Source organism: Equus asinus, unplaced genomic scaffold (genome assembly GCF_041296235.1).
Source record: "Equus asinus isolate D_3611 breed Donkey unplaced genomic scaffold, EquAss-T2T_v2 contig_583, whole genome shotgun sequence".
NCBI lineage: Eukaryota > Metazoa > Chordata > Mammalia > Perissodactyla > Equidae > Equus > Equus asinus.
In genome coordinates, this window is record NW_027225275.1 from 309,239 (window position 1) to 335,701 (window position 26,463).

The following is a 26,463-nucleotide window of genomic DNA, read 5'->3' on the forward strand; positions in this document are numbered from 1 at the left end:
CACTTGGCCCCAGGGCCGGCCCCAAACCCCACTGTTTTGTTTGTGTATGTATGCATGTATGCACACACATATCTGTACTAGATTATGAAGTTTAGAAGAATACTGAGCATTATCTATTCATTCCATAGAGGTGCCTGTGACTCCTCAGGCCTTTGGAAGGGCCCCAATATTTATTTGTAATTTGAACAGGGGCACTTACTTTTATCCTAAAGCACTTTTCTCTCAGGCTTTCTGTAAGGTGCTGTTTTCCATCACATAGCAACATTTTTTCATATTTTAATACCTCTTTGATGTTCTGTTGGTCCTGCTTGGATGGAAAGAAATAAACAAGGCTTCAGCTATAACTCCATTCATATATAATGTCTAATCATTTACTTTTTCAATTACACATTGTACATTATTTCAATAATGGAATCAAATATTATACTTGTAACACAAAAAAATGTAAAAAATGGTCAGAAAATGAATAATAGTATCATGAAGTCTTTTAGTGAGTAACCTCAACTCATTGGGGAAAAAAGTGGGAGAACCACATATTTTTTGGAGACAGAATCTGTTCCTGTAACGTTCATAGCTGCAAATTAGGTTTTAGATTTATCTCTGGTTCCTACTCTTCCAGATCTCTGCAGTAGAATAATTATTGCCAACTAAACATGCTAGCACGACTGTCTGTACTGTCCATGGTGCTCCAAGCTCCATTCATATATTCTTCCCAGCACCTTGGACCAGAAAATTCATACCCTGCCTACATTTTGTATTTCTGACTACAAGTACAAAACAAAACATTTTCTCCCATTTGTTTATCTTATTTACTGCAGTACCCAGAAGACTAATTGTTCAATGAATATTTGTTGAATGAATTAAATCTCTTTATAAATTTAGTTAGGGTCCACATAAATATGATTCCCAAGTGTCTGATGTTTCTATTGAGATTGCAAATGATACTGTTTTCCACTTTATTCTTTCTTCACTATTGAAATATGAGAATGAAAAAGATTTTTATAGATTTCATAAACTTTCTTATTGATCTGAAGTTTACATTACTTTTTAGAGGATTCAGTTCAATTTCTTTTTTTGTATTCATCTTGCCTTCTTCCCTTCTAATGTCACTAACAAGAGCCCACGTCTAACCCTATCAGGTAGAGATAGAGAGATGGGCTATTTAATCTTTTGTAAATCGAATCCTTCAACTATTTCTCCATTGAGAATAATGCTATTTCTTGGTTTAAAAACTCTTTTAAAATTTCATTAAAGAAAATAGTCTGCTTATTTAACAAATTTTTTCTTAAAAATAAAGAATTAAAATGGTATTTTCTGAAATAGATTTTAGCTTCTTTTAAAACTGTACTTGCCTGTTTGTGTGAAAAGTTATAGTAATAGTTTTCCCATTATCCTCCGTTTGTAGAAATTTCCCGGAAAAAAAAAGTAAAAACATTGCTACCCTTTTCAAAAAAGCTTGTTTCTTATAAATAGTTACTAGATAGGGGTAGATTCTGAACTCGCTCTAGCTATCATTTTTCTTAAGGTTTCTCTGAATTGGTCTCTTTCCATTTTTGAGAGACTTTTATGCTCCTTAGCTCATCTCTCTCCTCAGCTACAATTCTTATTTCTTCAAGGCTTTCATAAAGTTTCTTAGTCAAGTGTAAGTTATCCATTTCCACATTTTGCATAGATAAATTTTGGGCCTCAAACTGCTTCTTCAATCCTTCCGTTTCATTCATTTTTTAATGAGTTTTACTGACATCTTCTTTCACTTTAAGAAGTTGAAGCTCTTTTTTCTGAAGTTCTCGGATCTTGAGATAATTATAAAACAAGTTAGAATGCAAACAGAACTCCTTCAAGGACGGAAAATAGTCTATTTGTTACATACAAGCACATATCTATGTCTATATATCTATTTCTATCTCCTTGCTGAGTCTACAAATAATTTTGGACACAACTACTCCCAAAAGAATAAAACAACAATACCTTTTCCTGTAATTCATCTTTTGCCTTATTTAAATCCTTTTGAATATTTGAAATCTGGGTTGTCTTTTCTGAAACTCTCTCTCTGAATTTATCAATAGTTTCCTGGTGTTCTTTCAAATGCATACGAGCAATTTTCAGTTCTTGTTGTGTTTCCAGATCCTTTATTATTAGAAGAAATTGAGAAATATGATAATATAAAGGCACATTATCTTTTCTTAATGATGAACTAGTTAAAGTAAAAAAATGCATTCTCACAGTTAAAAACCACCAACACACCACCCCCAAATCAGAACAGTATGGAAGGATAGAGAGTACAGACCCTGTCCCTCACCTCGCCCATCCTAGTCCTGCTCCTTGTTGAACTGGCTGCTTGCTCTTCTCCTTTCAGACCCCTTGGACACCCTTCTAGATCAACGTCACAGAAAAAGTGTCCCATTCTTATGCTTAGTGTTCCCTTATACAGACAAACCCCACTTAGCCAGTGCCTTATGGCGGACACTTGGATTGCTTTTAGCTTTTGTTTACCACAAACAATGCTGCAGTGAATGCTGTTGTATTTCTGCCCAAATGTGTGAATGTATTGGTTGGATAAATTCCTAGGAATGGAATTGCTGTAACAAACGTATATGCTGATAAATTTTTAATAAGATATTGTCAAACTGTCTCCCTAAAAGGCTCTAACATTTACTTTTTCACCAACAGTATCATTTATTTAAAAGAGAAGGAAGCTTCTTGTATTAAAAATATGTGTGCTGGACAGGAAGAAAGAGTATAACTCACTCTAGCTATGGTTTCTTGTAGGTTTGCCTTCAGTTGGTCTCTCTCCAGTTTGAGTGCCTCTTCCACTTTTCTTAGATTATCTCTTTCTTTCATTACAGATTTCATTTCTTCAAGATTTTCATGAAGTTTCTGAGCCAAGTTTAAGTTTTCCGTTTCTATTTTATCCAGAGTTAAACTTTGGGCCTTGAATTGTTTCTTCAATCGCTCTATCTCGGACATTTTTTTCTGTGTCTCACTGACATCTTCTTTTAACTTAAAAAGCTGATGTTCATTTGCCTTAAGTTCTTGGATCTTATCAAGATAATCATAAAATAACATGTCAGGATACAGATGGTTTTTAAGACAAGTATAAAGAATAGTTTCTAAATTGATTAAGACAATAGGCTTCTAATGTCACTCATTAATATTCTGCATAATTCCACACAGAAGTTATTTTCTTTTGAGATTATATACGTAAGTGTATATATATATACACACAAGTGTGTACATATGTACATATACACACAAGTGTACATATAGATACATATATATACTTGTGCATATATACACATGTATATAGATGCACTCATGTACATATACACATAAGTGCACTAATCTTAAGTGTATAGCTCAATTATTCTTGACATATGTTTACATCTATGTAATAACAACCCAGATTAAAATATAGAACATTTCTAGCACCCCAAAAAGTTCCTGTGTGCCCCCTTACTACAGCCAACCACTATCATGACCTTGGTCATCTTAGGTGACTTTGCCTATTTTTGAACTTATAAACCACAAGGTGTAAATCCATTCTCCCAGTGAAAGGCATCTGAGTTGTTTTCAGTTTTTCACTATTATGATTAGAGCTGCTATGAACATTCTTGTACATATCTTTATGTGGAAGTATGCGTTCTTTTCTCTCAGGTACATACCTATAATCGCTGGGCCACAGGCATGTACATGTTCAGTGTCAGTAAACACTGCCAACGTGTCTTCCAATGTGGCTAAACTATTTCATATCCCCAGAGGATTATAGGCACAAATAAGTCAGACAGCCAATCAAATAACCCTCCCCTCCCCCCATACCTTTTCTTGTAATTTAGTGTTTGAATTTTCTAAATCCATCTGCATATTTGATATTTCATCTGTCTTCTCAGAAACAATCCCTCTGAGTTTATCAATAATTTCCTGGTGCTCCTTCAGATGCATGTGAGCAATTCTTAGTTCCTCTTGTTTTTCCAGATTCTTCATCATTAGAGAAATTTTGAGAACAGTGACATATCTTAATGTTAAAATGTTAGTATTTTTTTAATGAAAATAACATATTTTCTTAGTAAAAATAATAAAACTATTACTTCTTACTCTGTATTTTTGTTGTTAGAAAGTGATAAGCTTTTCCTCCCTGTCCCCACCTCCCACAGCCTGCTTCCACTTTCCAGAGGCAAACATGTTATATGTGCACTATTCTACAGCTTGCTTTTCCTCCTAAGAGTCATTCTGGGCTTTCCATATTAGGACGGTCAAATCTATTCCATTTTTTTATTAGGTGTTGCATAGTATTCTGACATATTGCTCTTGTTTACCCAGTTTCCTTCTGATGGACATTCAGATTGTATCCCATTTTTTATTACAAATTGCTACAATGAACAACACTGTGGTGTATATATGTGTATGTATATATATATATATTTCTTTATCTTAACAATTGATTAAGTATACATGTAGGATAAAGTCTATGAAGAAAATATTGCTTACAGAATTTACAATTTTCAAGAACAATACCAAGTTACGTGCCTAAAAGTTTCTATCAGTTCACTCACACCAGCAGCACCATCATGTGAAAGCAGGGCTCACTGCTGTCAGCAAAGCCCACGCTTCCTCACGAGGGAGGGAAGGAGTATCGCTTACTGTAGCTTCCGTCTCTCGCAGGCTTTCCCTGAGCTGCTCTCGCTCCGTTCTGAGGGTTTCCTCCACTCTTCTGAGGCCATCTCTTTCCTTAGCAACAAGTTTTATTTCTTCAAGGTTCTCAAGATGTTTCTGAGTCAATTTGAACTTCTCTGTTTCTATAGTTTCCAGAGTTGAATTCTGGGCCTCTAATTGCTTCTTCAATTGCTCTGTTTGATGCATATTTTCCTTGAGATCATTTTTTGCCTTAAGAAGTTGATGTTCTTTCTCCTGAAGTTCTTGGATCTTGAGATAAGCATACAATAAATTATGATATAGATAGATTTGATAAAAAGCTAAATAATAGTTTCTAAATTAATAGGCAAATCTTTACTTGTCTCCAATTTTAGGCTAACTCATATCTTGTTTCTTTACACAAAAGACCTGATTCAAACTCTCAGCTACTCAGATAACAACTTTAAAAAAATACCTGTGCTTTTAAGGCAGTATTTGTGTTTTCTAAATGTATTTGCATATTTAATATTTCATCTGTCTTCTCTGAAACAACTTCTCTGAGTTTATCAATAGTTTCTTGGTGTTCTTTCAGATGCATGTGAGCAATTTTGAGTTCTTCTTTTGTTTCCAGACCCTTTATTAGCATGTGAAGTTTAAAGAATATTTTAACAACATCATCTCAACACTGCCCCCCTTCCCAATTGGCTCAGTTTTAAGGAAACACAACAGATGAAGAAAAGGGTCTAACTGACCTTAACTTCAATTCTTCTTATGTATTCTTTAAGTTTCTCTCTCTCTACTTCAAAGGACTCTTGTAATTTCTGTAGATCATTTCTTTCTTTGGTTATGGATTTTATGTCCTCATAATTTTCACGGAGTTTCTGAGCCAACTCTAGCCTCTCCATTTTCATACGTTCCAACGTTAATTCTCGGTTCCTTAATTCATTCTTTATATTCTCCACGTCATTCATCTTTTCCTGCATCTTACTCATCTCTTCTTGTACACTAAGAAGTTGTTGCTGTTTTTCTTGGAGTTGTTGGCTCTTAAGAAATAAAGTTTTTATTATTACCATTTTGCCATATTATCTTAAAATTCTTATGTAAAATGTACTTTGCCAAACTGAGAGAATCATTATCACAGCCCTGCACACTACCCTAGTGGAAACAGACAAGCAGCACTGAAAGTAAAGCAGCTTCTAGGCATAGTGTCTGTACTGGGCTGAAGAGGGTCCCACCCAAAATTCAAGTCTACCCAGAACCTCAATGTGATCCGATTTGGAAAGAGGGTTTTTGCAGATGTAATTAGTTAAGGATTGAGAAGATACCCTACTGGACTAGGGTTGGGCCCTAAATCCAATGAGAATGTCCTCATAAGAGACGGGAAAGGACGCACAGAGACACAGAGAAGATCCTGTGAAGATGGAGACAGAGATTGAAGTGATGCAGCTACAGAACAAGGACTATCGAGGACAGCGGGAGCCACGGATAGCACAAGGCAAGGAAGGACTCTTCTCTAGAGCCTTCAGAAGAAGCATGGTCCTCCGACACCATGATTTTGGAATTCGAGAATCTAGAAATGTGACAGAATAAATTTCCATTGTTTTTATGCCAGCAAGTTTATGATAATTTGACACAGAAGTCCTAAGAAACTAACATAGTGTCACTTGGTTAATCAAGGAGGCAAAGTAAAAATGCGAAAAATTTAAAAAGAAAAGAGACTGACTAAATATATAGATGTACCTGGCAAATAAACTGTAATTCCTCATCTCTTAAAACCTTTTTGGATAATTTATTTTTAGTTCCAATAAGGTCTTTAGGGGATGGCCCACACAAACACTGAGGCATTAACTTTTACATAAGCCTATTGATATCACCTCTTTGGGAGGAGTATGAAATAGACAGGAGGTTTTAGTAAATTCAATTAGGTTATAGTGAAAGGGATGAGAATTAAGAGAACATATATTAGGAAAAAAACATTCCACAGAAGCACAATGGAAACACTACGCTATTTATAATGCATGTAGCACTGTTCTTAGGATAAACAGAAAGATATCAGTGGGTCCATTTTAGAATTACTAGAGCAGTACAATTGTTCTAACAGTCTTAGCTCTTACACAATTATATTACAACAGCACCTTACTTCTAAAAAAGAAATAATTCAGGAACTTGCAAACATCTAAGAGATGGTAATAGTGACAAATCTTAGAGTTTAGAGAATGACTAATATAGCTCTATATAAGGGCAGGAGCTTTGTTTTACTGACTAATGTATATCAAGTGCCCAGAACAGTGCCTGGCCCACGGTAATGCTCAATAAATATTTGATGAATGAATGAATACATCATGAGTAGTTTAGATGAACCAAGGCCCCCTCTCATTGAAAGACTCTAGGATAATATAATACACACAAAAGAGGTTAGCTAAGATCCTAGTGTGAGTTCAAACTGTCCAAAATATTAGCATTGAGAGCTGTTCATTTGGGAGGTACATTCTATTTCTGGAATTTAGGTCTATTAGAACCAAAATTTATCACCAAAAAAAAAAAGTTTAGTCAGGAAATATGGCCAGGAAGATAACTTTAAAAATTCACCTTTTCCTTTAGCTTTTCTTCAACTTCTGCCAGTTTCTCACAGGTCCTAGAAAGCTCTTTCTCTTTCTTTATGGTACAGTTCTTTTCTTGTGCAACTATCTCTTGTTGCTTTTTAAGTTCACCTCTAAGAATTCTTAATTCTTCCTGGTTTTCAATGGTCTAGAATTTTTAAAAAGTTGAGATTAAATGACACTAGCTTACATTTAGGAAATCAGGTAAAAATCAGCATTTACCTCAGCCTGAAAATGGAGAAATCATGGCAAACTATATTGGAAAAGACTAACTTAAAAAGAAAGTGAGTCTATTTTGATCATGTAAATGCCAAGAATCTGCTTTCTTATGCTGTTTCTTTATTGCTCAACTTACATTCCTACCACGAGAATTAGAACTGGATTTAGTATTCCATCATAAGAGGTTTGCTTGTTTTCTACCCTGAAGCCAAAAGAGACTGTTTCTAAGCTTTCATCGATAGACGATGAGACTGCAGGTTATAGGCTTTTCATATGCTGGGATGGCTTTGATTTTGAGCAAGCTCAAAACAGCAGCCGTCCTTTGCTAGCATGAATTGGACTAATCTTAGTTATTATGCTTAAAGAGTGACATTCTCAAGTATCAAGACCAAAAAACATTACAAGACAGATACCGAGAAGAAAATACAACTTTTGTCTGTACTCTTATTTACATTCAGCTCTTTGACCAAACAGACAATCCTAAGAAACATGGAAAATTACACAAAAGGTCAGGGTCTACTGTGATCCATAGCAAACTTCTGAAAATATTAATTTCAATCTATTACACATTAGATTGCCCCCACATATAGAAACAAAAACTAAAGTAGGTTTGAAAATATTGGCAAACATTAACAACAATTAAACATGAAATTTAAGAAAAATTACAACAGCATAAATAAAATAGAAACACTTAGGAACCAATTAACAAAATATGTCCAAGATCTGTACATTGAAATCTATACAACACATCACTGAGAGAACAGTTTATAGAAAGATACACAATAAGCACATAAAAAGATGCTCAACATCTTTAGTCATTAGGGAAAGGCAAATCAAAACAAGGTTACACCCAATAGAAATGGCTAAAATTAAAAACACCAATAATATGAAGTGTTGGTGGGGATGTGGAGCCATCAGAATTCTCTTAATGTGCTGATGAGAATGTAAAACGGTGCAACTATACTTTGGAAATCAGCCTAGTAAATTCTTACCAAGCTAAACATACATCTCCCTATGACCCAGCTATTTCACTTAGATCCATACTCTAGAGAAATAAAAAATATATGTTCATAAAAACATTTGTATGAGAATGTTTATAGCAGCTTTATTCAAAATACCCAAATAGTAGAGATAACTCAAATTTCCATCAATATAGGAGAAAGGCTAAACAAATTGTGGCCTATTCATACACCGGAAGACTACCAAGCAGTAAAAAGGAGTGTAGAAAGAAGTGAGACAAAAGAGCACATGCAGTGTGATTCTATTTGTGTGAAGTTCTAGAAGAGACAGTGAGCTGAGGTGGAAAACATCAGGACAGTGACTATGTGGGGCAGAGGATGAGATCAGGATTGCCTGGGTGGAGGTGGGAGGGAACTTGCTGGGGTGGAGAGAACACAAGTAGAGACATTTGTCAAAAGTCATCACACTGGACACTCACATCAGATACATTTATTGCATGTAAATTATACCTCAATAAAGTTGTAAAAATCTAAAACATACAAAGACAAAAACACATTGCTGAATCTCACCATTCCAATACTGTCCCTCAGGTCAGTCTTCAGTTGCTCCTTTTCTGCAGTAACCCTCTCTAACATTTGTCGCAGTGCTGTTTTCTCCTGTATTAAAGAAAATATCTTTCTCTGTTGTTCAGTTAGCTCATTATCAACATCTGCAATCAGCACTTGGGTTTTTTTGGCTTCCAAACTCTGCTTTTTATCTATGCCAACCATCTAAAATATTAATACATTAGAGAAGAATTTCTTAGTAACAGTTTTAATAATAAAAATAGCCAAACTTCTATTACTTATTATGTACCAGGCACTATTTTCACACAGTGACACATTTAATCTTCCCCATAACCTTACAAGGTAGGCACTATTACTATCTCCGTTTGACAGGCAAGGAAACTGAATCCCAGAGAGGGTAGGTCACTTGCCCAAGGTCACTCAGAGAAGTTATCAGACTTTGAATCCAAGTGGTCTGGTTCCAGAGCTCGTGCTCTTGTGCCTGTTCACTGGTAAGAGCTATGTGGACAGCTATAGATAATTCACAACTATCTTCATGTACGATGGGTTAACCTGGCTTTATGAAGGAGTAAGCCAGCTTAAACTCTCCCTCTTTATTTCTTTCCTTCAAAAGCTGGAAACCATAACTTATGCCCTACTACTAACAAATCTTTATTTTCAGAGTTTTATTATAGATAAGAGGGCAAAAGAGTTTTGTTAGAAACATATTTCATATTATAGTAGCATAATTCACCTTTTCATATTTTTCATATACTGCTTAAGAAAAGCATGTTATATAAATCCATTTATCCATAAATAAGTCTTAACCAAAGGTAACCTGATACATGGACTCCTTGGTAAAAGGAGACAAAGATTGATGTTACCAGTATGAAATTAGGGTATCACCATATAATCCTATACTAGCCCAGTAAAAACACTCAGCTGAATATTGGTCACAGATGTTTAAAAAGTTTTTATAATAATCTATATTTAATTAGAAAAAAAAGAAAAAGAAAAAAAATCATCCAATGACACCAACTTCACACAACCACTATTAGAATTTGGGAATATTTCCTTCCAGAGTTTCTTCTATTAAAAGAATTTTTTTAACATTGCAATTATGACTACTTTACATATAAGATCCTTTTTAGTTTTTCTTTCCCACTTAGATTAGATGATATGCATTTTCCCATGCTGTTACATAATCTCCAAATTATAATTTTTAGTAGTTGCTCAATTCTCTAGAGTGGATACAGACAAACCATATTTCATTTGGTTAGCCCCTTCTTTTTGGCAATCTGCATGAGCTTCTACAAGGATGAGCAGAGAGCTAACTACAACTACAGGAGAAATTAAGGCAGGAACACAGAGTCTTTGGGATTAGTCAGTCAGCTACTATAATTCAGAATCTTGCATCTTTACTCCTAAATATGGAAATGTACACAAAACAAAGCAGATTGAGACAAAGTGCAAAACTGAACTCAGCCTAGAAAGTATTCCAGCTACCATGGTTATGAGCAAATCTAATAGGTCTAATTATTAAATAAGGAAAAAAATTGTGTCCTTTATATGAGAATAAGCCTACTAATCACAAAGTTTAAAATTTCTGTTGAGACACACTAGAGAAACTCATTTCCAGAGAGAGACACATCAAGCAGGATTGAAAACGGGCACTCCTAGAGGCTTCATGATAGACCTACTAGGCTATCATAGGCTGCCCTCTGGTGCTCTGATAAACAGGTTTATCTGGAAATCCCTAGACCCACTGCTTTATCCTCATGGGTGATTCCAGCATGAACACGATTTCACAAGACCAAGCTCACCTCAGCATTGCATCCCAGATTTCAGAAACCCTGATGAACAGAATGGCCCAGGAGAATTTCCAGTTAGACCCTTTTATCAACACAGATGATTCCAGCATGAACTTAATACCACAGACTGGCTGGTCCGGTGAGTGTAACTCTCCTTTTCCCTCACTCCGCCTCTACTGCTCCTTCTCATGGGGCCCTGTGACTGCATTTTGCATTTGTTTAAAAGCGGCTACTGACTGTGCATTTATTTTCAAAAAACTATTGAAAAACCTTTCCCCTTATAAAAGTGGAAGTCATAAATTTTAAATCAAGGTCAAGTGCCTTTGGCCCATAGTTGACCCAAAATATAGATAAACTGAGAATACAAGATACAGAGCAAGTGAAAATGCTTTCTAGGAAAGAATGACTGAAGCATAGGGAGAGAGGAAGAGAAAGCTCCTTTTCCAAGGCAGGAATATTGTACCCCAGAGTAAATGGGAAAAAAGAAGCTCATTATATAGAGTAATAGTATATAAAGGTATATAGAGGTTTCTTTACATAAGTTGGATCTTACTGAATTGTTCTTTAGTATGTATCTGTTTTTATTTAATAATGTATCCTGGAAATTTTCCAATTGTAGATAATGTCTACTTTAAAGAAATTCCATGACTATACAAAACTCTATTACATTTCTATACATTAACAATAAACAATTAAAAAAGGAAATAGAGAAAACAATCCATTTACAAAAGCATCAAAAAGAATAAAATATTAAGGAATAAACTTAACCAAGATGGCAAAGGCTTGTACAATGAAAACTACAAAATGTATCTGAAATACATTAAAGACACAAATAAATGGAAAGACGTCTCATGTTCACAGATTGGAAGACTTAATATTGTTAAGAAGTCAATGCTACCCAAAGCGATCTACAAATTTAATGCAATCCCTATAAAATCCTAATAGTGTTTTGCAGAAATAGAAAAATCCACCCTGAAATTCATATGGAATCTCAAGGGACTCCAAACAGGCAAAACAATCTTGAAAAAAGAACAGAGCTGAGGGTCTCACACACCCTGATTTCAAAACTTACTACAAAGTTATAGTAATCAAAACAGCTCAGTACTGGCATAAAGACAGATATATAGACCAATGAAATAGAAAACAGAGCCCAGAAATAAACCTTTGCATATGGTCAAATGATCTTTAACAAGGATGTCAAGACCATTCAATCATAAAGGATGGTATCTTCAACAAATGGTGTTGGGAAAACTGGATATCTCATGCAGAAGAAAGAAGTTGGGCCCTTACTTTACATCATATAAAAAAGTTAACTCAAAGTAGATCAAAGACCTAACCATAAGAACTAAAACTGTAAGATGCTTAGAAGAAAACATGGGAGAAAAACTTCATAAAGTGGATCTTGCCAATGATTTCTTGGATATGACACCAAAAGCACAGACAACAAAAGCAAAAAGAGATAAACTGGACTACATAAAAACTACAAATTTCTGTGCACCAAAGGACACAATCAACAGAGTGAAAAGGCAACCTAGGAATGGGAGAAAATATATGCAAGTCACACAATTGATAAAGGGTTAATATCCAGACTATATAAAGAATGTCTAAAATTCAACAACAAAAACCAAACAATCCAATTTAAAAATGAGTAAAGACTTGAACAGACATTTCTGTAAAGATATACAAATAGCCTACAAGCACATGAAAAGATGCTCAACATTACTAGTCATTAGGGAAATGCAAATAAAAACCACAATGAGATATCATCTCACACTTATTAGGATAGCTACTGTGAAAAAAGGAGAAAATAATACGTGTTGGTGAGAACTTGGAGAAATTGGAACCCTTATGCACTGCTGGTGGGAATGTAAAATGGTACAGCCATGATGGAAAACAGTATGACAGTTCCTCAAAAGATAAAAAACATGATCCAGTAAATCTGACATCCAAAAGAATTGAAAGCAGGGACTCAGAGAGATATTTGTACACCATGTTCATAGCAGCATTATTCCCAACAGCAAAAAGGTGAAAGCAATCTTCACTGCCCATTAATGGGTGAATGGTTAAACAAAATGTAGTATATACATACAATGGAATATTATTCAGCCCTAAAAAGGAAGGAATTTCTGATGTATGCTGCAACATAGAGGAACCTTGAGGACGCTATGCTAAATGAAATAAGCCAGTCAAAAAAAGACAACATACTGCATGATTCCGCTTATGTGAGGTACCTAGAGTAGCCAAATTAAGAGAGATAGAAAGTGGAAAAGTGGTTGCTAGGGGCTAGAGGAGGGAGGGAATGAGGAATTGTTTAGTGGGTATAGAGTTTCAGCTTCACAAGATAAAAAGAATTCTGGAGATTGGTGGCACAACAACGTGAACGTACCTAACACTACTGAACTGTTTGCTTAAAAATGATAAAGATGGTAAATTTTATGCTATGTATATTTTACCACAATTAAAGATACAAAACAAACAAAAATAAATTTATACGTATATATATATATATATATATGAATGACTACTACTCCAAGCTATGGATGTATGAAAGATTATTTCACCATTCTCCTATTGGTGAACGTTTTAAATTCCCAGTAGTAATTATTCTGGATTAAATAGTATTAAGTATAATAACAATGAAAAATAGTATAAAAAATTCTGACATATAAAAGGCATTTTTGAAAAGTAGAAATGCATTGTAAATAAATCAGTTATATAAAATTACAGGCAATCCCGTTATGGACTGAATTATGTCCTCCCAAAATCCACATGTTGAAGCTCTAAGCCCCAAAATGACTGTATTTGGAGAGAGGGCCTTTAAGGAGAGTAATTAGGGTTAAATGAGATCATATGGCTGGGGCCCTAACCCCATAGAACTGGTGTCCACTCCAGAAGCAGAAGAGAACCAGAGCTCTCTCGGCTCACACACAGAAGGGCCATGTGAGGAGAGGTGCCATCTGCATGATAGGAAGAGGGCTCACAAGAAACTGAATTTTCTAGCTCCTTAACCTTGGACCTCTAGCTTCTACAACTGGGAAAAAGTAAATTTCTGTTGTTTAAGCTACTTAGTCTATGATATTTTGTGATGGCAGACTAATATACCTCCCTTTTAAAAAATCATCATTAGCATCCTAGCCTTTCTTGTATATAATTAAATAACAAAGCAGCTCTTCTCCCCAGGTTTCAGGACAAAACGAACCATGCTGCCTAGAATAAGCTGAGATTTAAGCACAGCACAGCTCTAGAAACAGACATGAACACGACACACACATCGATAGTGAACTCTCAACTAGTACACAAAATCTGATATAAAACAAATATTTTACCCATAAGTAATAATAAGCACTCAATCTTTCTTACATTCTTAGAATTCAGAGGGGCTTTTAAAGATGTTTAAAATACACCAGGCCTCGGAAAATATCAGCTCAAAGTTTGAACTAACATTTTTGCCTTTTCCTTTTCCAACTGATTGTAAGCAGTTATATCTGAAGTTATTTCAAAGACACTAGGGCTAATCTTGTAAACTGTTGTTAGTTATTCACTGTGAATAATCAATAAGATTGAGGTCACCATTATGTACTTAAGTGTCTGAAGTTAAGGAGAAAGCTCACATATAGTATATGAAAACTCGAACAGAAATACCCTTTACCTTTTCCTGAAATTCATCCGAATTTTCTCCTATGTTTTCCTCTATACGCAAATTCCTGGAAGTTTCCTCAGAAATTTTCATTTTCAGTGTGTTAACTGTTTCTTGGTGTTGTTTTAAAGACTCAAGAGCATTTTGTAATTGTTCTTGGGTATCTATGTTCTTTGTCAGAGAAAGGGAACACAATTTCAATTAGAATAATGTGAAACAATTAAAATAACTTTATAGTTACTGCTTGATCATAAATAATAACTGATGGCTCCTGAACGTCTTGAAGAGGCTCTGAGTTTTCAGTTTACTCTGTCAAAGCCTCACCATGGTCACGGTGTCCTGAATGTCACTTCTGAGCTGGTCCCTCTCAATCTGCAGGCTCTCTTGGAGCTGTTTCAGGCCATCTTTTTCTTGGGTTAAGGTTCTTACTTCTGCTAAGGTTTGTTGAAGTTTCTCAGTAATCAGTGCTTTCTCCCTTTCGACAGTTTGCAGCCTAGAATCTCTACTTTCTAATTGTTGCTTCAGCTCTTTCACTTCATTTAACCTTTCTTGACTCTCAGCTGTTTTCTGCTGAAGTTCCTGGGTTTTGTAAGAAAGCTTTAAAATAAGAAAAAGTTACTGTGAGAAGCAGAGCATTCTGTGGCATCTATATAGAAGCCAAACCCCAGAAAACTAAAGACCATTTCCATAGAGGGTGTGTTGTACCAACCTCCATGTTCAAAGCATCCAAGCTTAAACCAAGTGTTTGAGCTTCTTTAGAGAGATTTCCTATGTTCTGACTCATTCTTGCATTCTCCTCAAGGACCATCTTATACTTTTGCTCAGTTTCAACATGTTGATTTTTAAAATCTTGGAATTCTTGATCAGTTCTTTTATAATTCAACTGGCTAGCTGCTAGGTCACTTTTAGTTTTCCCAACTTCTTCAAGTAAATCTTGAATTCTACTCTCTTTATGAACTACTTCAGAAAACAATTTGTCTTTTTCTGATGTTATTTTACAGAGCTCTTCAGATTTGTCATTTATCTACGGAAAAGAAATAAAATTTAGCTATGTTAGCAATATAAGATCCACTACAGCAGTTATCAGGAAAAGAAAAGCTTTATCTGCAAAAAAGAAAAAAGACATTGAAATTAAGCACAGATTTGACTGAGGAAAGGTAATATTTTTATTGTCACATCTTTATAACAATATATTATCCTGCTTAACTTTACCATCAAAGTTTTGTTTGGGTTCTAGTAAGGATTGAGTGGAGAAGAAACACTTAATTAGGATGTCTTTATTTCCTTATCTATCATTCTAAAGTGTTTTCTAACTTTATGGTGTTTCAGGCATCTTATGGTTTTTCTTAGAATTTGACTTATTATTTTCTTTCTAAAGGCTTTGAATGCAGCTCAGATTTCCAAAAACTTAATCCATGAATAATTTAAATTTTAAATAACTTAAATTGAAACTATTATTTAAGTAATTAATTTAAACCAACAACATCCAGCTTATAAATAGTTTAATCATTGTGAAAGATAAAGGAGAAGGAAGTGGGAAAAAGAGAGGAGAGCCAAAGTTGAGACAAAGGAGAGGGAGCGAGACAGTAGAGCTCTTGTAACCACAGGCTCAGGGTAGGAGGCAGGTCTGTGTAACTCAGCTTTTAGATCCATAACTATGTGTTGGGCTAAAAAACAGCATGTACTTTAAAGAGTTTTTAGGATGACTAAATAACGTTGCTAAAGTTGTTTAGCATGATGCTCACCATGTAGTAAGTACTCAAATTCTTGTCCTTTTTATTTCTTTCAGAAAGGCAGAAAAAGGAAAGGCTGGCAGAAGGTTTCCGGAATTGCTCACTAGGCTGCAATATTTACGTCAACCTCTAAAACTTCATCAATGCCACCCTCTTTACCTCCTTACTCTCCTTTATTCAACATAGTGATATGACCACAGCAACAGCACCAAAAAAGATAAAGACTAAGGGTGGGCCATCAATCTCTGTTGAAAAGCACTACATCTGAGGACTATAGAAATGGCCCCTACATGGATCTCATTACTAAGTATACTGTTACATATTCTTTGAAAATGTTCCTAACAAGCAGGGTCAAATGTTTACAGTCTCTTCACTGTTACTTTAAAACAAACTATGGCAAAATATTTAAGGCAATATTGCAAGGGTTTTTATTTCAAAGTAAGAGTTATTTGCTTAAAAACATATTTACCTCTTTCCTTAGCATTTCTACTTCTGAGGGTAAAGATTTCAACTCTGAGAGCAAATTAACTTCTTTATGCAAAGCTTCATTTTCTTCAACTTCTTTATTCAGTTCTTTCTGGAGATCAGTAATCTTTCTTCCTGATTCCAAATTACAGAGCAAATCTAGGATATTTTTGGTAAATTAAACAGTTTGCAGTTATTGGGACAATTTAAATTACATACAAACTTAGATTACTTAATCAGATTATATAAAATTTATTAAAGAAAGAACCAGTGTTGGTCAACAGGTAATCCAATTGTTAAAAGTTCTTGAATCGCCTTTTTCAAGATCGGGTCCAATTCATTTGAAAAATAATTCTTAAACCTTTATAATTTGAAGTCCATGGAAACACTTATAAATACTGACACCAAATGATATTGAAATTTAATATTAGGCTACTTACAAACATCAGAGAACAATGGACTTTTAATCATTGGAATGGAGGTGCAAAATCCTTTAGGCAGTTGGATTTGCAAAGAGGTAAGTCTGAAATTATAAAATACCTTTTGGAACTTTTCCATCTATAAGGCAGGTGAGTTTTGCTATTTCATTAAAAGAAGATTGTAATTCTTTCTCCAGATCAACTTGCATTTTCTTCTTTGCCTCCAACTGCCTTTGATATAACTGAATATCATTTTCCATTTGCTTGCATGCACTTGCAAGTTCTTTCTATGAGAGAAACAATACAAATTCACAAAAATGTAGTGATCATTACAACTGCTTTATTATAAATATAACAAAAATCACTTACCATTTTCTCTTTCAGCTCCAGATTTTCACTCCTGAGACAGGCTGCTTCTCTCTTGGCATCGAGGGCTACAGCCTCAGCATCGAACAGAGTCTGTTTCATCTGTTTGAGGTCTTGAATGTTTTCCTATACACACAACAAAAAGGATTTCCTGAAAGCTAACTTTCTTAGAGTTGGAAAAGACTTTAGAGAACACACACACAGATGTCATTCCTAACAAATCAAAAATGGTGAAAATACGTTAATCACCAAATTTTTTTTAGGATAGATGAAAAGAAATGACATTTTCGAAAATAAAAATATTTTTAAAAATTCTGGTTATCTTTTTCCAAATTATAAAAGCACTATATATATAGAAGTACTGTAATTTAAGAAATCTGTTATTGTTTAAAAAAGATTAACACAATTGTTGCTCAGCTAGCCTGTTAAAGTTTCCTACGTATTTTTAAATTATTCTCTCCAAAACATGACAGGTGAGCAATTAATAGTTAAAATTAAGAATATTAAATCACAAACTGAAAAAAAAAAGACAAACAATCCAAAAGAAAAAGAGAGAAAAGATACGAACAGGCAACTCACAGAAGAGAAAATATAACTGATAAATACATAAAAAGATCCACTGTGTCATTTTTAAAGAGAAGTAGCATTTTAACATGACTTTAGCTGACATGAATTCAACCATATGTCCTTGGGAAAACATTAATGCATGAATGAATGAATGAATGAATAAAGAGAAAGAAATAAAGAACAACTTTTAAAAAGTGGGCAATTCTGCTTGCCACTCTGTCAGTAGACACTCGAAGATTATATGAAAGTACCTTTCTTCCCAGGGCCTCCAAACAGTAACAACACTTTTAAAAAGAATCATTTGTGATTAATAGAAGGTAACAAAAAGTACTCTGACAAGTTCAAATGAAAACAAAAGAACAACAGAAACTAAGATTAAAAAAATTCTAGCTAGTGGACAGCCCCGTGGCCGAGTGGTTAAGTTCACGAGCTCCGCTTCAGTGGCCCGGGGTTTTGCTGGTTCGGACCCTGGGTGCGGACATGGCATCACTCATCAGGCCATGCTGAGGCAGCATCACACATGCCACAGACAGAAGGACCCACAACTAGAACATACAACTATGTACTAGGGGGCTTTGGGGAGAAGAAGAAGAAAAAAAAAATGATGACGACGAGTGGCAACAGATGTGAGCTCAAGTGCCAATCTTTAAAAAAATAAAAAAATTCTAGCTAGAAACTGTTGCCTTTTAAAAAAGGGTGTTAAAAACTAGAATCAAACAGATACTTTCTTGAAGTAATCAGGTGGATTGAAAGCAAATAAAAAAATTTAACAATTTCACCATGAGATTCAAATGTTACTTAATGCCAAGATCTGATATCTTGGCTGAGATCAACTACATACTTCTTCATGCATTTGTATAAAACAATTGAAAAAAATTAAAATGTTTTTTGAATTACTGGTTTTTAATGGAAGCTCACTCCTAACTTACTTACATGCACTCAAAGAATGATGTCCTCAACTCTCTGAGCGATTCTTTATCTGTAGAATGGCAATGATACCAACAGTCCCTTTCCCATAGGGTTAGTGATAGGATTAAATAAAATACTAAATGTAAAACAACTACAACAATGCTCGGCACACAGTAGGCTCAACGTAAGCATTTGCTATGATGATGGTGATGGTACACTATAAATGCCAACATGATTACACAACAAAATAAACCTGATTTTTACCGATGAGTATGACAAGTCCATGTTCACATTTTCTGATTTTTGAGTGTCTATGTATTTCTGTAGCTTTTTAATCTGGTCTTCCTTTTCTCTAAGCAGCTCTACTTTTGAACTTAGTTCATTCTAAAAGAATCAAAGGAGAGTGAAACACAATTTAATTGGATCTAAATTCTAAGGGATTAAAAAGAATTTACATTTAATAGTTTAGACAGTAAAATTTAAAAGTTGATACTTAAATATAATTCCTTCTCTTTTCTGAAATCATGTTCAATTACATATGATGTATATTTTATAGCTCTAGTCCCTTATCAACAGAAATATCAACCTAAAAGCTCACCTCAAGATCTTGATTATACACTTCTGCATGCTTAACTAAATTCTTTATTTAAGTTGGAAATTTCATGAATTAGTTGCATCTGTAAGAGCATGTGAACAGGCAACAGAGCAAACCAATAGTTAAACAGAGCAAAAAAAAAAAAAAGACAGCATTCATTCACTGCTTCAGAATCACCTAACACAGTAAGAAGGGCTGAGAGATAACTGTTCAAGCTACTGCAGCAGAGCACCTCATTATTTAAAAATACAAAAACTCTCCCAAAAGACCAAACCCAACTAACCAAACGAAAAATCCCAAAACCCCACAAAACAAAGAAGAAAACCTCAGCATAACCCAAATAACAGTTACATCATCTGTTAATAAAGTTACAATAACATCAAAAGTACATTAGTAGGCATCACTTGGAGGAGATGAACTGTAATCAAACTTTTAAAAAACATTCTCTGAATAGATTTTTGTTTTGGGTAAGTTAAATGCATAAATGTATTTACCCCGTAAGATTTTTTCTTCCCATGAATTAGCCATTTAGCTTTACACTGGCGTGCTTGTTAATGCGTTGTGATCTGGAATGCAGGTTTGGATTAGGCTGGTTCCATGTGGTGCTCACCAAAGCTACAGAGGTATGCACAGCATTACCAACTATCTACCCTGTTGGTTTATTCCACAGGGAATATTGGAAAGATGATGTTATCGCTTTACATTGTCCAACTGTCTAAAAGTATAAGGAATACTTAAAGATATAAGTATTTCTATTAAAGTTTCCTTTCTATCAAAATAGCTATAGCATTAACTATCTCAGTACCATAAACTTTTGTGTTCAAAACAAGTAAACTACAATTTCCTAAGATAAACATATTTTTCCTTAGAATTATTTAATCTTAATAATCAGATGAGTCCTTAAAGAGTAAAAGCAAATTCTAGTAGAATGCAAGCGACTGGCTGTTTCCATCCTAAACTAGTTTCAGATTTCAGACTAGTGTTGACGTTCTTATTTTAGGGCAGTATCATCCAACAGAAATATAATGTGAGCCAAATTTGTAATTTAAAATTTACTAGTAGCCACATTAAAAAATAAAACAGGTAGAATTAATTTTAATAATACATTTTATTTAACCTAATATATCCAAAATATTGTCATTTCTTCATGTAATCAATATAAAAAAAATGAAATATTTTACATTCTTTTTTCATACTGAAGTCAATTCAGACTGGCCCCAATTCAAGTGCCCAGCTGCCACATGTGGTGAGTGGCTGCCCAATTGTTTGGCAAAGTTTTAGACATTTGTATAGGTTGTAATTTAAACTGGCTTCATCTTTTACCTCTTCTTCTCTGTTTCTAACTTTCGTGCAAGAAAGCTGCCTATTTCTAATTTTTGTGCAAGAAAAGCACATTTACCAAAAAGAAAGAACTAAATGATCATTCTTAATTTTGGAAAATATTTAGAAAATAAAGATTTAGAAGGAAAAATTCTCCCACTTCTCATTTGAAATAGCACTTCATTTGAAGTATTGGTTCTCATAAACAGAAAAAGATGAAGCAACTTTTGTAAAGATCTGAGTGTAACCTTCCAATAACATATTGTTTAAGATGCTGAGCATAAAGTGTACAATACGATCAAAAGTTAATCTGTTGCTGCTTAAGAAAACAATGTAGATTTCAGCTGTAATTTTCCGCAGGTGAAATGAAATACTTAAGTTCTTAAGACAAAAATCTCCAAGTTGTGAAAATTATAAAATTAAATAAATCAAGTTTTTGTCTTAAGAACTTAAGTATTTCATTTCACCTGCTGAAACTTAGAGCTGAAATCTGCATTGTTTTCTTAAGCAGCAGGACTGTAATTTCTCTTGTTCCCTGAGCTTGATGATACTGACCTTATTTCTCCCTCTAAAATCACTATTTAAACATCCTATATTATGATATTCCCACTTGAGAATTATCCACAGCTTTGGTGATTTTTGGTGAAACCCTTTGGCAAACCAGAGCAATGACATAGGTCCTAAAGCCATAATTTGACTTTTACTCTTTTTTGGTTAAACTTTTCCCCAAAATATATGTTTTGGAACATATTTTACTGCATACACATAAACTTACAATATTTTCAGTTTAAAATGGAATGGATATTGTAAAACTGTCTTTGAAAAGAATAAGTTTTTATTACTTAATCTTTTATGTTACCTTACAGAACCTAGAATTTCAATTTATGTCCAAGAAAAACTGAAGAGAATAGGATTATTTTCCCCTTTGACTGTGGTTAAAAAAGAAAAAAAAATCCAGATGTGAGATTCAAGTCATACATTCTGTTATTTTGTAATCTTTTTGAGTGTGACAATTCAGTGAGCTTCAGTTTTTACTAATTGAACATATAAATGACGTAATAAAAAATTAGAGAAATTACTGCTACACTTATGCCCGAAGTTAATTTTACATCATATTATTTATAATAAGAAATACACAAAAACTTAGATGAAATTTTGGAGTTCGAAGGGGCCTTGGCAAGCACCTGATCTAACCTCAGGGGTGGAGACACGCAGGAAGGAAGCCCTATGAAATTCGGTGCTTGCTCAAGGCCTTGTCAATAATGCGTGCCAGGCTTGAATCCGCAGTGAGGTCGGGAGCAGCAAAACTGGGGCTTAAATCCATGGAGTCTGGCCCCAGAGAACCTGTTCTTAACCACGACGCCAGACCACCTCCTCTCAATAAAATCCAGTTTTACTGACTGAAGTCCACTGTTTTTTTCATGACATTTTGCATTTTGTCAATATGAGAATATTAAAAAAGGTAAATGAAACTCTGGAGAACTTACAAACTTTTGCGTCTTAGGATATAATACCTATGAAATGTAGGATTAACTAATTTGTAGGTAGAATGGAAATAACATATTTGGCACAGGATTCTTTTTTTCCTTTTAAAAAGGAAAAGAGGGTGAGAAACTAAACAATGACACAGAGGAAAAATGATTGTGTCCCTTTGGGCTATTCATACAGAAATCTGAGAAGCAGCTGCAAATTAACTCATACTTTAACCACACCAAACACTGGCTCTTAATTTTGGAGGGAATCACAGATCACTTCACAAGTATGATAACAGCTATGGATTCTCGTTCCCAAAAAATGAGTGAGTTCAAAACTTCTGCAAAATAATTTCATCGTGTCTATAAACTCTAAGTTAACGACTCTCTGCACTAAGAAATCTCTTGAATCTTTTGGACAATTTCTGTCTCCAAAGTCTGATGATTTGGGGATTAGGTTCTCTTAACATGTAGCCTAACATTATACACTGAGAAAATTTAACTAATCTGTTTCATTTCTAAAAATTCCATTAAAACTACTTCATATTAGTTATACTAATTTTTACAATAACTCTCTTATGGAAAAAGAAACATGCAAAATCAGCTTTCCCAGCTATTCTAATAATGTTCTAACTACTTAGGTACATACTTTCTAAAGAAAATGAAGTCCATTAATATGTAGTATCCATACATAAAACATTCACTAGATATTAAAATTCATATTGGTCTCAGAAGGAAACAGCTATGCTCTAGGCAGCAATTCTGGTATACTCAATAAATTATTGATAACATACAAATTATCAGGAAATAATTTCTTCAAGATTAATTCATCAATAGGCAGATTCACCAAACCTGCTCAAAGATGTTTTTGATTCCTTCCTCTTCTTGCACACAAGCACAAGTGAAACAATTATGATTTAACTATTTTTAAAGCAATATAAATGAACTGATTATTTCTTAAATTCTCTAAATTGTGTGTACAAATGGAAAATGGTTGGGTTTTCAATATATCAACCTTAGAAATAAACATCTTTAAGAAAATGATACTTTTAAAAGTGTGGTTTTAGGGTCCAGCCTGGTGGTGTAGTGGTTAAGTTTGTGCACTCCATGGGTTTGGATGCCAGGTGCAGACCTACATAGCACTCATCAAGCCATGCTGTGATGGTGTCCCACATACAAAATAGAGGGAGACCAGCACAGATGTTAGCTCAGGGACAATCTTCCTCAAGCAAAAAAAAGAGGAAGATTAGCAGCAGATGTTAGCTCAGGGCCAATCTTCCTCACACACACACAAAGTGTAGTTTTAGTTTAGTTTTGTGTTTCCACATCTTTTCATCTTTTACCTCTTGATCTTTTTCCGCTTTTCTTTCTAGAGCCTCAAATTCATGCAAACCATTCTTTTCTTTTAATTTCGATTCCATTTCTTCATTTTCTCTTCTTAGTTGTTCATAGTCTAGTACCAGACTATCATAGTTAGCACGAAGTGAATTCAACTCACTTTCTAAGTTTTCCTATTATAAACAAAACCAGATTTTCAAGTCAGAGAGGATTCAAGTTCTTTGTTTTGTTAACTAAAATCTGGATTAGTCAAATAATTCATTTAACCTTGAATCATTTGGTAGTTTGGGCCATTCTCCAATATCTTCCCAATGGTCTAGCTTGATCCACAGCATAACAGAAGGTCTGCCTTTTGGTAAACTAGCTAACATAGAATAGAGGAAGACTATTTTCAAAGAGATAGAATTAAAAAAGAAAGAAAGAAAGAAAGAAAGAAAGAAAGAAAGAAAGAAAGATCATATAAACAAATGCTCTGCCTGTGCCTGACTTAAAATTCAGTCGGGAGTAGGAGTAGGGCACATAATGGGAAGTCATCTGACCACAGATCCTTAAGCTCCTTGGTAATAAAGCTAATAATGTAATTCTCCACCTGCTTGACTCCTGTTTAATTTCTCAGACAGCTCTGAATTTAGGAAGTGACATGGAGCCATTATTTATTGACTTCTAAAACTCCAACGGCTGCCAGGCCTCACCGTGCTGAGCAGAGGCCTGTTTCTGCTTTCTGTTCCATCATGAGGAAGAGTAAGCCATGAGTTAAAAGAAACTAAACCAACACTAGGGATTTGAAAAAAACAACAAACCTTCCAGAGTGTTTTAGGGACACAAAAGCATATAATTCCCCATAATAATTAATTATAAGAACCATTACAACTAATTATAATGGTTAGCTAATGATAATAACAATTCCCAAGAATCACTGCAATTTTATTTCAAAATTAAAATGAAATTTTCTTTAACAAATACATTTATATGACTATGTTATATTTCTTTGAATATTAGCAGCCTAGAAAGCAAACATGGAATCTAAACATACTAAAGTATTCACTACAGTATTCCTTATTTCTTAAAGTTTTCATAAGACTATATAATTTTATTTACTTTCATTTTTCAGCATTATTTGGCAATATTACCCTTCCCTGATACACCATTCTACTTTATGCCTGAGAATTTTGATACTTTTAAAATCAGCCCTTTTTACCTTCAAGGGATGGCCCAAGGCAAAACAGAAACTTACCAAAAAATCATAGATACCAAGATCTGCTGGTAAAAACTAGAAGCAAAGGTTTACCTATTACCATACTTTAGGAAATGTTTAGCCTCTCTCTGTATGCCACAGTTACCAACGAGGAGTGTAACAAGTTGGGGAAGCCTTAATAAGAACCTCAACTACTACTGAAACAGTCAGAGCTAGAAATGTGCCACAACAGCAAACATCAATAACAAATGAATTTAAAGAAGAGTAAAAGGATAATGTTCTGTAAAATACATTTAAGTTACCTGACTTAGTAGTTTTGTTGCTGGATTCCACTCTGTCTCAGTTAATGTATCAAGAGTGTTACTGAAAATATCAGACTCTGAATAGAGAGCTATAATTAGGGGGAAAAGAAATTTATCCATAAACATGTTATTAAGTTTCCTAAAACTCAAATTAAAGATTAAAAAAATTCTGATCTGAGGTAATAAGCTCAAATTAGTTAATATGTGCTCACAGTATGAATGCCAAGAATATATAAACAGATGTGATCATTTATATACTCGTGTGAATTAAGATCACTGGTTAGAATTAGTGATAAAATGTAGGATCCTTAGTACAACACATTCATGCACGGCATAAGGACGTTTCAGTCAAGGACGGACTGCATATACAACAGGCGTCCCACAAGATTAGTACCACAGAGCCCAGGTGTGTAGCAGGCTGTACCACCTAGGTTTGTGTAAGTGCACTCTGTGATGTTCACACAACAAAATTGCCTAAAGATGCACTTCTCAGAACACGTCCCATCATTAATCAACGTGCGACTGTATAGGTTAAAAGGACAAATTCTAAATTTGAGATTTAATCATTGTAAGCAGATTTTTAAATGCCCCTAAAAAATACTTATAATGTTAGAGACAAACTTTGCAACAGATTCCTGTGTAAATGCTACCCTTTCAAGATTAGCAAAGTTTAAGCCAGACATTATATGGGTACTAACTTAATGAGCAGTGATTAAAACAAAAACAAAAAATAAAAATATCTGTCTCAAATGTTTCAACTACAGCACATCATTCTTAAGAGATCTGGAAAAAATAGAGAACTTCATCAATGTTCACTTTCTTAAAATTACTTATTTTTATCATCGTAATCACATCTAAAATACATACATTTTATTTAACTGTGTTTATCACATTAACTGAGTTATAAATAAAGTCTCTCTTTATGGGGATACTTTTATAATTAAAAGTAGTTGAAGAAGAACTCACATTCATCAATTTCTCCTCCTAAAGTTAGAGCAGACTTATGTGTCTTTGTTGTTACATTCTCTGGTACATTAAACTCATTTACATAGTTTGAATCCTTCATTTTGTTAATTTTGCCAACACACCAAGTGACTCTTCGTTTTTTTTTAGCCTAAAGAAGAAGAAATCAAAATTACCTCACACACATCTGGCTCAAACATCATAAAACAAGGGAACTAGTTTCCATTTTTAACAACCATTGACTTGGTAGAATTCTTATTCAGCCTAGTTTAATATCTTATCAGTCTAAGGACATCCTGAGATAAGAAAACATATTCAAACTTTTCAAATTAGTGTTAACTTCATAATAAATTTGATGAAACTATTATTTAAATTTCATTTTGTATTTGAAGGCTTACTTACAAGAATTTCTGCAAAT

At 34.2% G+C, this 26,463-nt stretch overlaps 1 pseudogene; it reads right to left on the bottom strand.

Moving 5' to 3' along the window:
- LOC139044071 (centromere-associated protein E-like) overlaps window positions 1-26,463 on the bottom strand; it is a 79,770-nt pseudogene that overhangs the window by 25,176 nt on the left and 28,131 nt on the right.